Below are 13,861 nucleotides of genomic sequence, written 5' to 3'. Positions count from 1 at the left end.
TTAGGGGGATCCATCCTCCGCACTGTGCGCCAAGTGCCGTAAATGGAATGATGGCAAATGTCAGCCGTTCTTGGGTAACTGCTACAACTATGGTAAGCTGGGCCACATATCACGGAGCTATTAGGCACCGAGGAGAGATACGCCCGCACAGAGCCAGAACCGTGGGAGTAACCAGATGCCTCGGGGGAACTACCAGGCAACCACGGCTCCGACGAGAGTATATTCACTAACTCCAGCAGATGCAGAGCACGCTAGGAATGTGGTGACAGGTACCATGTTATTGCTTTCTAATAGAGCTATGTTTTATTTGATTCGGGGGCAACTCATTCGTTCATATCTGCTAGTTTTGTGAAGTTGTGTAGGGCTGAAACCAGTGTAATGAATGAGAGGTTGTCTGTGACTACGCCGAGTGAGAGTGTAACGATCTGTAGTAAGATGTTAGGGAACTGCCCAGTGAAAATCCACGGGAGACTGCTACCAGCGAATCTTGTAGTATTCAACATGTATGGTTTTAACGTCATACTAGGGATGAAGTGGCTATTCTCCAGTTTTGCGGTGATTGATTGTCGTAGGAAGGTAGTAGTGTTCTGACCTCCTAAGGAGCAGGAGTATGAGTTCGTAAGATCGTGTGTACATTCGACGCCACTGATTCTATCGGCGTTACAGGCGAGAAGGCTACTCTTGGACGGATGTCAGGGGTACTTAGCTTGCGTAAAGGAACCGCCGTGGGATGAATTGAGACTTGAGGATATTTGGGTAGTCAACGAGTTTTCAATTCCTGCTGATTTACCCGGTTTACCTCTGGATCGTGAGATGGAGTTTGCGATAGAGTTGCTGCTTAGCAAGACACCAATCTCTAAAACTCCGTACCGGATGGCTCCAACAGAACTTCGAGAGTTGAAGGAGCAGTTGCAGGAACTACTAGACTAGGGTTTTATTCGTCCGAGTGTTCCACCCTAAGGAGCTCCAAGATTGTTTGTGAAGAATAAGGATGGGTTGATGCGTATGTGCATTGATTACCATGAGATTAACAAGGTGACGGTAAAGAACCGTTACCCGTTACCTTGTATAGATGATCTCTTTGACCAGTTGCAGGGAACATAGGTCTTTTTGAAGATCGGCCTACGGTTAGGGTATCATCAGGTCAGGGTTAGATCTGAGGATGTAGCGAAGATTTCTTTCCGAACCAGATACGACCACTATGAGTTCTTGGTTATGTTGTTTGGCCTGACCAATGCGCCGACAGTGTTCATGGATCTGATGAACAGGGTTTTCCATGAGTACTTGGATTAGTTCGTAGTGGTGTTTATCGATGACATTTTAGTATACTCGAGGAGTCCAGAAGAGCATGAGAATCATCTGAGGTTGGTGCTACAGATTCTACGAGAGAGGAAGTTGTATGCTAAGATGAAGAAGTGTGAGTTTTGGTTGAATCAGGTCGTGTTCTTAGGACATGTGGTGTCTAAAGGTGGTATCTCTGTTGATCCTAGCAAGATTGAAGTTGTGGTTGACTGGACGAGACCAAAGAGTGTGTAGGAGGTTCGGAGTTTTCTGGGACTGACGAGTTATTATCGTCAGTTTGTAGAGGTTTCTTTAAATTGTTTGGACCTCTGACACGATTGACTAGGAAGGGGCTAAGTTTGACTGGACTAGTGATTGCGAGCAGTGTTTTCTTGAGTTGAAGCACCGGCTGGTTACTGCTCCAATATTGACCATTCCTTTGGGGGATGGTGGTTTTGTGATCTATAGCGACGGGTCCCTGAAGGATTTGGGATGTGTGCTTATGCAGTAGGGTAAGGTAGTAGCTTATGCTTCTCAGTAACTTAAGGAGTATGAGAAGAATTACCCTACGCATGATTTGGAATTGACTGCTATAGTTTATGCACTAAAGATTTGGCAACACTACCTGTATAGTGTTCAATGTGAGATTTTCACTTACCACAAAAGCCTCAGGTTCTTTTTCACGCAGAAGGAGTTGAATATGAGGCAGAGACGGTGGTTAGAGTTGATCAAGGACTACGATTGCACGATCAGTTATCACCTAGGGAAGGCTAATGTGGTAGTAGATGCGTTGAGTCGGAAGTCAGAGCATGCAGCAGTATCTGCAGTTGTAGCTCAACATCATATTAGACGAGATCTGGAAAGCCTCAACGTGGAGTTGGAGTCTGGTGATCATCAGGCTTTCATCACTAGCTTGGTGATCCAGCTGACCTTATTTAAGTGTATTAAAGTTGCGTAGGCTAATGATGTGGAGTTAGCTGAGATTATAGAGAAAGTGCAGCAGAGATTGGCTGCGAATTTTAACTTCTCTGACAGAGGTGTGTTGAGGTTTGGGACCAGGCTGTGTGTTCCAAACGACGATAAGATTAGAAGGACGATTATGGAGAAAGCACATCATTCTTTGTATACGGTACATCCGGGTAGTACAAAGATGTATCGAGATTTGCACGAGTCCTTCTGGTGGAGTAGTATGAAAATGGAGATTACCCGATTCGTGGAGCAATGTATGACGTGTTAGCAGGTGAAAGTTGAGCATTAGAGGCTAGATGGTACGTTGCAGCCTTTGCCTATTCCGGTGTGGAAATGGGAGCATATTTCCATGGACTTTGTCACCGAATTGCAGCCAGCGCTTTACGGGCAAAATGTTATTTGGGTAATCGTGGACAAGTTGACGAAATCTGCTCACTTTGTATCGATGAAGATTAGCTACCCTTTGAGTAGGCTAGCGGACCTGTATGTGCATGAGATAGTGAGAATTCACGGAGTACCGGTGTCCATTGTTTCAAATCAAGATCTGAGGTTTACTTCTCGATTCTTGAAGAGCTTGCAGGAAGCACTAGGGACGAAGCTTACTTTTAGTATGACGTTCCACCTCCAGAATGATGGATAGTCGAAGAGGACGATACAGATCTTGGAGGATATGTTACGGGCTTGTGTATTAGACTTCGGTGGTAGTTGGATTCAGTTTCTGCCATTTGTGGAGTTTGCCTATAACAATAGCTTCCACGCTAGTATCGGGATGGCACCGTTCGAGGCTCTGTATGGTCGGAGGTGTCAATCTCCTTTGTATTGGGATGAGGTTGGTGAACGTCAGGTTTAGGACTTGAACTCGTGCAGCAGGTGTCTGAGAATGTGGGTTTGATCCAGGAGAGGATTAGATCGGCTCAGAGTCGGTAGAAGAGTTATGCAGATGTTCATCGCTGTGAGTTGGAGTTCGAGGTGGGGGGGGGGTAAGGTATTCCTTAGAATCGCTCCGATGAAGGGAGTGATGTAATTCGGGAAGAAGGGCAAGCTAAGCTCGAGGTATATCGGACAATTTGATATTCTTGAACGAGTGGGTCCGGTAGCTTACCGTATTGCACTTCCCCCTACGCTCTCGAGGATCCATGATGTATTTCATGTATCCATATTGAGGAGGTACGTGTCGAATCCATCGCATGTTATTAGTTATGAGTCGTTGGTGATTGGGGATACTTTGGCATATGAGGAAGTGCTTGTTCAGATTCTGGACTGGAAGGTTCAGAAGTTGCATACTAAGGAAATACCGTTAGTAAAGGTATTGTGGCGGAATCACGCGGTTGAGGAAGTTTCTTGGGAATTGGAAACAGAAATACGCTAGAAGTATCCGCAGTTGTTCTAAGTAGTAGTTGGATAGCAGGGTTGGTATGGGTATGTATGTATGTATGTAATACTCTGTTATCGTATTAGTATTGTGTGGTTAGTCTTTGGGAGAGTCTTGTTGTATTGTGATCTCCTGAGGGTGTGTGTGTATGTAACCATGGTATTCCTCTGCCATAAGTGAGGGAATGTATGTATGTATGTATGTATCGTGACGGGACTGCATATAAATGGTTATTGGTTCATCTTAGAGTGTGTATGTATTTGGTAGTATAAATGTGTTCGTAATGAGAGATTGCAAATTTCAAGGATGAAATTTTTGTAAGGAGGGGAGGTTGTAAGAACCCAAACCGTAGTATGTGGATTGAATATTTGAAAGAAGGGTGAAGTGGAAATTTGGGCAAGCTTCGTTGATGAAGCCAGAGTTCATCGACGAAGTCCCTTTTGTTCTCGGTGACGAAATTCAATGTCTCGTCGACGAGGAGATCTCGAGAGATTTTGGAGAATCTAGGATCTTGGGCTCGTCGATGAGGCCACTGCTTCGTCGACGAAGGTAATGGAGGACGCCAATTCGTCGACGAGGGTGGCCGATTCAAGGGCTATAAATATTAATTTGCATTACTTTGGAGTTAAGTAATCTCAAAATATCCTCTCTCTCTCTCTCTCTCTCTCTCTTTAGAACTTGAAGAACTCTCTTTCTCTCTCTTGATTTCTTCGCTGTTCGTCGCCTAATTCGTAAATCCAACGTTATTGCGAGGATCAGGGAATGATTCTCTACGTTTCTAGTGGATCGGAATCTCGTTTTGAGCATTTTTGGGTTTCAGGCCAAAATCGAGGTAAGACTCGATTTTCATTTCTGTTTCAGAATATGTATAGTAGTAAGGATTGTAAGCATGTATCGTACTATGGTTTGTAGGTTTTGGAGTCTTGGTTCGTAGTTTTGGGGACCGTAGAGTTCGTAGTTGGAATTTAGGTTAAGGTAAGGGGATTTAGTTTATATCAGTTACTTTTTGAAATCAAGATCGGTAAGTTTGTAGGCTACAATCATATGTATGTTTTGGTAACTTATTTGAGGAAATCTATCGGGTAAAATACGGGATTTTTGCGTTACGATTTTCAGGAAATTTTGGGGATTTCGGGTATCCTCTCTGTTTTGTTTGGAAAACTGTTTGTTTTATTTAAACTGTATTATTGAGATGTTTGTTATCCATATTTGTATAAACTGTATACTTGAATTGGAAAACGATATGATTTGCCATAAACCAAATAAGTGTGGAATGTATGATTGTATGTAATTGTTTCAGGTATTTTGTAAAACAGTTATGTGGCGGCTAATTACCGTACGCTGATGACGTGAGTTCTAAAATGATTCTAGGTTTTGTGAAATTGACTAGAGGCGGCTAATTACCGTATGCCAAAACAGCTATGTGGCGGCTAATTACCGTACGCTACGCCATGTACCGGTGTGAAAACCGTGGGCGAGCATGTTTGACTCTATATCCGAGGGTGTGAAATATCACTACGTATCCCGGCTGGTCACCGAGGGGTGTGAGCTACACTGTATTGGCAACGTAATCACTGTGAAGTTTCAGGTAATCACTGAGTAGTTGCCTATTGGCAACGTAATCACTGTGAAGTTTCAGGTAATCACTGTGAAGTTTCACGTAATCACTGAGTAGTTGCCTATTGGCAATGTAATCACTGTGAGGCTTCGGGTTCATGGAGTAGTTTGCGTATTAGTGTGAGCTACATCGTATTGGCAATGTAATCGCTGTGAAACTTCAGGTTTCATAGCGTAGTTGAGTATTAGTGTGACGACACTGACCGTATGTTTTGGGTATCGTATGTACTGGAATGAATTTGTGGAAATACTAGAACTATATGGAAATGTTTTCAAATTGTATCGTATTGTATAGTGTTATGTTTTGCGTGAAATAACACTGGTATGCCACACACTGATATGACATGCTTTCTTCCTTACTGAGAGGTGTCTCACCTCGAATGTACGTACAATGTTTTCAGGTCCATTAGGTAGCCGTAATTAGCATCCTAGCAATCAGAAGTGGGGGTGTCATAGCTGTTGTTAGTGCCTGATTAGGTGCGACTTTTTGTAACTGGGTTGTCGTGATGGTTTTTGTAAACACCCGGAGTATGTACGGTATTTATAGGATTGTAAACCTTAGAATTGTATGGGGTCATGTATTCCTAGTTTTGTACAGACTCTGGTATGATATGTTATATGGATAGATGTAACATTTTTCGTTGCGTAACTGAGGAGTATGGATGCATATGTGTAGGTGTATAGGGCATCCATGCACCCCACGGGGTTGGACCCTCTTATTGTATTGTATCATGTATGTTTTAATTGATACAGAGACATGTTAGGTTACTATATTCACACCTGAGACCCACCCGCGGGTTCGGGGCGTGACATGTCTTCTAGGGTCTTCACCTAGGTGGGATCTCTCATTTTGACTCTTTCATCTCATAGCCCTGAAATCAAGATTCATTTATTAAGCTTTTTGTACAAAGTGTTGATTACATCCACCCTTTGCATTACAATCACAAAAAAAAAAAAAAAAAGTAATAAAAAATAAAAACAAAAACAAAAAAACAATACAAAAAAGAAAAAAAGAAAAAAAGGAAAATCTAGGTCTTCATCTTTGGAATGTTGGAATTAGGCCTCTTCCATTTGCATTCATTTGCATGCATAGCACATTTCAGAGTTAGATCCAAGGGTTAAAGCATTTATAGTTAAAATAGTAGTTTAATTTGGGCTAATTCATGATTTGGGCCCATTGGACCATTGCTTCTTTGGAGACCCAAGTTGGGTCAATTTTGTGATTTAAGACCCCTTAGGGGGCTTTATGTGAAATGGTGGTCCATTTTGGATTATGTTATGATTTGACATATTGCTTTTAATTGTAGTGCAATTTGGGTCATTTGGTGATTTAAGACCCACTATAGGCCTTATTTTGAAGTTGTAGCCCACAAAGGGCTAATTTTGAGAGATCAAGGCTCATTGTGGGTATTTCTTTTAATTAAAGCTCAACTTGTGGCTAAGGGGAATCAAAAGGGCCCAATTGGGGGCCTTTAATTGTGACAACCAATTCTCACACAACTACTCATGGGGAATAGTCATGGCATGCCACTCTATTTCCCTTTCCCTGAGTACCTTAATTCCCATGCAAGCTGGTTCTCATTCCCTAGAGTCCTAGGAGAGAAGTTCCTAGTGTTAATTGCCCTATAAATAGAGGATGGAGAAAGTATTGCAGGGGGATTTTAGGCACAAGTCATTTAGAGTAATGTAAAGAGAGTATCCACAAAGAAGTGAATATGATTGTAGTGAAAAGATCAAGCAAAGGACTCAAAAGAAAAGGATAATAGAAAGAAAATTGCAGTGATGAGATCAAGCAGAGGCAATGAAGAAGAAAAATGATTGAAAAGACGGAAAAGATAAGTATCTAGTACCTTGATTTTATCTTATTTCAATAGATACATAAAATTGTTTTTGTTATGTGATTGAGTGAATGCAGTAGAATGGTTGAAAGTTGGGGTTCATTACATGGTTAAGGAAATTGTGTGGCAAAATCAAATTGCAAAGTTTCATAATGAACAATATTTGATTTGCGAAAAATGGAATTGAATTTTCGTTTTTTTAGTTTGCAAATACCAAATTGAGCACAACCCTAGCATGCCCTAATTTTTATACCTATATTTTTTTTAGATCATAAAACCTAACTAGAACCCCAAAACACTCTCACCTAGAACCTTGCTAAAATCCCTAACCAAAACCAAAATATCTGAGCCAAAATTTGCCCTAAAAACCCTACCAAAACCTAGATAAAATGGCTTAAAATTTGAGTCAACTCGACCCAAATACCCAGGTCAAACCATCCATGACCCAAGGTCAAAAGACTCGAATACTTGAGTCAACTTTACCCAAACCTGAGTCAACCCAACCTGATATCTGGGTCAACTTGACCCAAGTACTCAAGTCAAACCTACCTTGTCCCATGCCGGTCAACCCAAAACCTAAGACTACCCTAAACGCAACATGGTTCAAGTCCCAATCAGCCCAAAGCCCAAACCTAATAACATAGGCCCAACCGTAAATCTAAACCTAAACTCCACGCCTAAACCTGCCTAAGCCCAAATATTGAGCCCAATAACCCAAGCCCACTTATGCCTTAACTAGTTAAATATCCTACCCAAATCCTAAATTCAAAACTCAAACCCAACCTAAACTTTGCCTAACGCCCATAAACCTATAACTCAAGCCCCAAGCCTGAAACTAAAACCTTGGCCCAACTAACCTAACCCAAGCCCACAATCCCAACCTGGAACCAACCCAGTAACTTGACTCAACCCAACCTAATTCTAACCTAACCCTAGATTCTAACCTATCCTAATCATAAAACTAACCCTGGTCAACCCTAACATCGATTGACTTGGTCAAATTGGTTGGATTGGTTTGACCTGATTCATCCACCTAAATTATTTTTAAAAAAATTAAATTTAAATTTAAAAATCATTTTAATTCATAAAAAAACTGAAAAAAAAAATTGGGGAAAATATAGAACAATTATAAAAAATTAGAAAAATCAAGAAAAATTCTTCGAGCCTTTCTTGACTCAAAAAATAAAAAGTTTAAAATTTAAAAATCATAAAAATGAATAAATTTTGAATATTTTATTTTAAAAATATTTTTAAATAGCACAAAAATTATGAAAAGTAGAAAAAAAAATTGAAAAAAATTTAAGAACCCTCTTTGCTCACTGGTAATTTTTCAAGAACTTTTTTTGTGTGGCTTACTCATTGCATAATTTGCTTGTCGCATAAATGTGTATTTTTCTCTTTCATTTATGTGTGCATGTGCTTGCATGTTTGTGTGCATATGTGCAGTGTGCACTATTCTTATAAGAAATATTCAATAAATTGAGATTTTTTGGTCCTCAATTATTTTTTGAAGGATGAAGATACTAACATAATTGTTAAAGTTTATAAACCAATGCGAGAGAGAGAGAGAGAGAGAGAGAGAGAGAGAGAGAGAGAGAGAGAGGAGAGAGAGAGAGAGAGAGAGAGAGAGAGAGAGAGAGAGAGAGAGAGAGAGAGAGAGAGAGAGATTGCAAAGAGGGAGAGAGTGCAGCAGCACGCCGGCAAGCCTTGGTTCAATATTACGGAGATGATAATACAAAGACAAATACATAATAAAATAAACCCTAAACCTAATATATGTACATAGAGAAAATGCCCATAGTTAAATATATATCATCTAACATCCCCCCTCAAACTCACGTTGGCACACCAAGAAGCATCGAGAGTTTGCCGAGTGAAAACTGGAAACGACTAATAGTGTGGGACTTTGTGAAGAAGTCAGCCAACTGCATGGAAAAGGAAATGAATGGGAGAAAGATGGTGCCAAGACGAAGATGATGACGTGTGAGATGACAATCAATTTCAATATGCTTAGTGCGTTCATGCAAAATAGAGTTATGGGCAATCTAAATAGCACTAGTGTTGTTACAATACATAAGAATGAGTTCAGCAAGTAAGACTCCCATGTCAGCAAGTAACCAATGCAACCAAATTATTTTATTCGTAGTTGAAGTCATGGCGTGATACTTAGCCTTAGTAGAAGAAAGAGAAACTACAAATTGCTTCTTGGTTTTCCAGGAAATGAGAGAGTCGCCAAGAAAAATACAGAAACCAGTTGTGGACTTGTAGTCTGTAGGATCTCCAGCCTAATCAGCATTAGAATAAGCACGAAGTTCCAAAGTAAATGTAGAAGGGAGTAACATACTTTGATACAATGTCCCTCTAACATAACGTAAGATATAAAGAACATCATCCCAATGGATCATAGTGGGAGAGGAGACAAACCGACTCACAATATGAACCACATATGTAATATCAGGTCGTGTGATGGAGAGATAAACCAAACTACCAACAATAGTATGGTATAAAGTTGGATCCGCTAATGGGACCCCATCAGAAGAGGTATAATGAACATTGAGTTCAAGAGGAGTTTCTACAGTTAGAGTATCAGTAAGACGAGCTTTTTGAATGACATCTGCTGCATATTTAGACTGATTGAGGAGATAACTTTTAGAAGAATAGGCTACCTCAATGTCAAGGAAGTATCTCAGAGGTCCCAAATCTTTCATTTCAAAGTGGTGGTGTAACTCTAATTTCAACTTTGCAAGTTCATCTATATCATCTCTAATTAAAATCATATCATCTGCATAAAGAAGGAGAATAATACGCACAACAGATGTAGAATGAGTAAATAAGGCAAAATCATGATCATTTGAGCAGAAGCCAAAAGAACAAAGCACATTAGAGAACTTCTCAAACTAAGCCTTGGGAGCTTGTTTAAGACCATACAAAACTTTTCTCGGTCAACATACCGTCCATAGACGATGAGAAACACCAGGGGGTGGAGTCATATAAACTTCTTCTTTAAGATCCCCATTTAGGAAGACATTCTTTACATCTAGTTGTGAGAGAGGTTCCACTGGTTAATAGAAGCTACTACAATCAAAGTACGTACAGATGTCATCTTAGCAACTGATGCAAATATCTCTTCATAATCAAAACCAATTTTTTGAGTAAACCCTTTTGCAACCAAACGGGTCTTATATCTTTCAACTAAACCATCATGAACCATCAGACTTAGTTTTGATCTTGTAGACCTACAAACATCCCACTATTGTTTTACTAGGAGGAAGAGGTACCAACTCCCACGTGCTAGTCTTATACAAAGCAGGAAGTTCTTCATTCATAGCCTGTTGCCAAAGAGGGTCAAGAGTTGCCTCCTTATAGGAAGCAGACTCACAATGGGAATGAAGAGAAACTAAGAAAGTAGCAAAACTAGAAGAATTAGATGCAAGAACATATGAATCAAGATGGGAATGGGGCTTACGCACTCGCTTTGGATAACGAGAGGAAGCAGGGTTCACATGATCGAAAGATGAAGAGGAATCCACCAAGGAGGATGGGGAATTTGTACTAGTAGAAGAAAGTGAAGAACAATGAGAAGAAATAGGAGCAACTGGGGAAGACTCTAAATCAATATCACAAGTAAATGGATCAATATTAACAAGTTCAGACTCGTTCAAGTTGCTAAAGCTTGTTGGAATATAGAAGAAAGGAATGTCTTCAAGAAAGGTGACATGTTATGATATCCTTTTTGTCCATCACCATAACCAAGAAAAACACACATAGAGGATCGTGCAGACAATTTAGAGCGCTCAGTATGAGGATGAATGACAAAGCATGTGCAACCAAATACTCTCAAATGAAAATACTCTGGAGCCTTGCCGTATAATTTCTCATAAGGAGAGCCTCTCAAACACCAAGAAAAAGCTCTACAACTTTCATGTTTTGAGTTTTGAGAGATACTGGCTGCATCAAGGTCGAAATCGGGCTTGAAGTTGCTGCACCTGCACTGCTGACGTTCTGGAACGTTCCTTAGCCTGCATTTTTAATATGCAGATTTAACGCTGTTTATTTTCAGAAGTTTCCAGTTCTGGTGCACGAAATTCCAGCTGTAAAAACCATTTTCCTAGTTATATTAGGACTTCATTTTATTTTAATATTTTCCTCAATTAGTCAAATTTGGATATGGTTATTATAATATTTTTAGGAGATTTAGTAAACTTCTAATACGGGGAATGAACGTGTAAAATGGGGAGAAATCATTAGACTTCGAGACGCGTCTCTCTCCCTTTTTTCTTTAACTTCTTATTCGAGTTTTCATCATGGCTTTGCATGGCTAAACTTTTATAATTGGTCGAAGGAAACGAAAGCCTCAGAATCAATGAAACTGTGAGATCTAATTTGTTTTTATTGTTCAATTTATGCTTTGATTATCAGATGTTCTTCTGTGCCTATTTTTCATGATTGTCTCCTTTAATTACTAGGAGGCCTCCTAGTTAATTATTCATTGCAATCTACTATTAGGTTAGATATCAAATCCATAATTTTTTGATCCCTATAATTTGTGAAGCAACTGAGATTTAATGATTTTCTGCGTCAGAAATTATTAGATCTTAGGAGGAACACTCGACTAAATTAAATGCAACCGCTTGTGCTTGTGTTGTTTAACTTTATCGATCTTTCTAATTCTTAAGGTTGCTACTAGATTAAACCTTTAGTGCTTGTCTTGGATTGTTTAGTAGTTAGGTTTAATTATATCACTTGTTTTCTAATTAACTGCGACTAAGGAGTGATAGGAAAATAGTTCTAATGGTGAATATTCAAAGTGTGAATTTATATATACTTGCATCAATGATCAGTTGTAAAATTGCGATGGTGGATGTTGACTTAGACCAAGGTTTGTTCTTTTGATTGATTTCGATACTTTAATTTGAATTGTTCCTTAGTTATTTCTCTTAAAATTGTTCACCACTACATGTATTTTTAGGTGTATAGGTTTTATATTTTGTTGCCGGCGACAGCACACCAAAATTTCAAAAATACAAAATTAAAACACAACCTAAATCCCCTCTCCCACACTTAAAACTTACATTGTCCCCAATGTAAGGTGAAATGCAAAGAAAAGGGAAAAAAAAAAAAAAAACGAATCCCCTTGGGTTGCCTCCCAAGCAACGCCTTTGTTTATTGTTGTTGGCTCGACTCAATGCTTCCTTCTTCAATTAGTATAAATCGGATCCTCAAGGTCCAATTTTGCCACATTCTCTACTTCGAAACCTTTATAGAAAGGCTTAAGTCTATGGCCATTCACCTTGAACACTTTGAAAGTTGCTAAACTTTGAATTTCAACTGCACCATGAGGAAAAACATTAGTAACAAAAGGTCCAATCCAACGAGAACGTAACTTACTTGGAAACAAACGAAGTCGTGAATGGTATAGAAGGACTTTTTGACCAAATTTAAACTCCTTCCTAGAGATCATCTTGTCATGAAAAGCCTTCATCTTTTCCTTGAAAATCCTTGCACTCTCATAGGCATCATTGTGAATTTCCTCCATCACTTCCTTTTTTTTTTTGTTCAAAAATTTCACAAACGAAATAAGGATCACAAGAAGCACAAAAATCGACTAGAATCACTCCTTGGCAATGGTGCCAAAATTTGATGTGCTGTCATAGGCAACCAAATATAAAACCTATAGTCCTATACTCCTAAAAATACATGTAGTGGTGCGAGTAAGGATCATTCCCACGGAGAGTATCTAGCCTAGTTTTATGCTACGTGAACAAGGAATTTTTTTTTTTTTGGGGGGGGGGGGGTGGGGTGTTGAGTATAACGAAAACAATTCTAAGAGAAACAATTAAGGAACAATTCAAATTAAAGTAATCGAAGTCAATCAAAAGAACAAACCTTGATCTAAGTCAACATCCACCATCGGAATTTTACAATTGATCATCGATGTAAGTATATATCAATTCACACTTTGAATATTCACCATTGGAACTGTTTTCCTATCTCTCCTTAGTCACAGTTAATTAGAAAACAAGCGATCTAATTAACCCTAACTACTAAACAACCCAAGACAAGCGCTAAAGGTTTAATATAGTAACAACCTTAAGAATTAGAGAGATCAATAAAGCTAAACAACACAAGCGTAAGCGGTTGCATTTAATTTAGTCGAGTGTTCCTCCTAAGATCTAATAATTTCTGATGCAGAAAATCATTAAATCTCAGTTGCTTCACAAATTAGAGTAATCAAACAATTACGAATTTGATATCTAACCTAGCAGTAGATTGTAACGAATAATAAACTAGTAGGCCTCCTAGTAATTAAACGAGACAATCACGAAAATAGGCACATAAGAACATCCGATACTCAAAGCATAAATTGAACAATACAAACAAATTAGATCTCATAGTTTTATTGATTCCAAGGCTTCCCATTTCTTTGACCAATTATAAAAGTTTATCCACGTAGGGCCATGATGAAAACTCGAAGGAGAAGTTAGAGAAGAGGGGAGAGAGAGGCGTGTGTGAAGAGGGGAGAGAGAGGCGTCTCAAGTCTGATGATTTCTCCCCCTTTTACACGTTCATTCCCTATATTAGAAGCCTATCAAATCTCCTAAAAATATTTTAATAACAATATCCAAATCTTCTAAAAATATTCTAATAACAATATCCAAATCAGACTAATTAAGGAAAACATTAAAAATAAAATAAAGTCCTAATATAACTAGTAAAGTGGTTTTATAGTTGGAATTTTTCATGCACCAGATCTAGAAACTTTCGAAAATAAACTACGCCAAAT

The sequence above is a fragment of the Malania oleifera genome, chromosome 7 (assembly GCF_029873635.1).
Source record: "Malania oleifera isolate guangnan ecotype guangnan chromosome 7, ASM2987363v1, whole genome shotgun sequence".
In the NCBI taxonomy this organism is placed as follows: Eukaryota; Viridiplantae; Streptophyta; class Magnoliopsida; order Santalales; family Ximeniaceae; genus Malania; species Malania oleifera.
Note: the sequence above shows the minus strand (reverse complement) of the source record.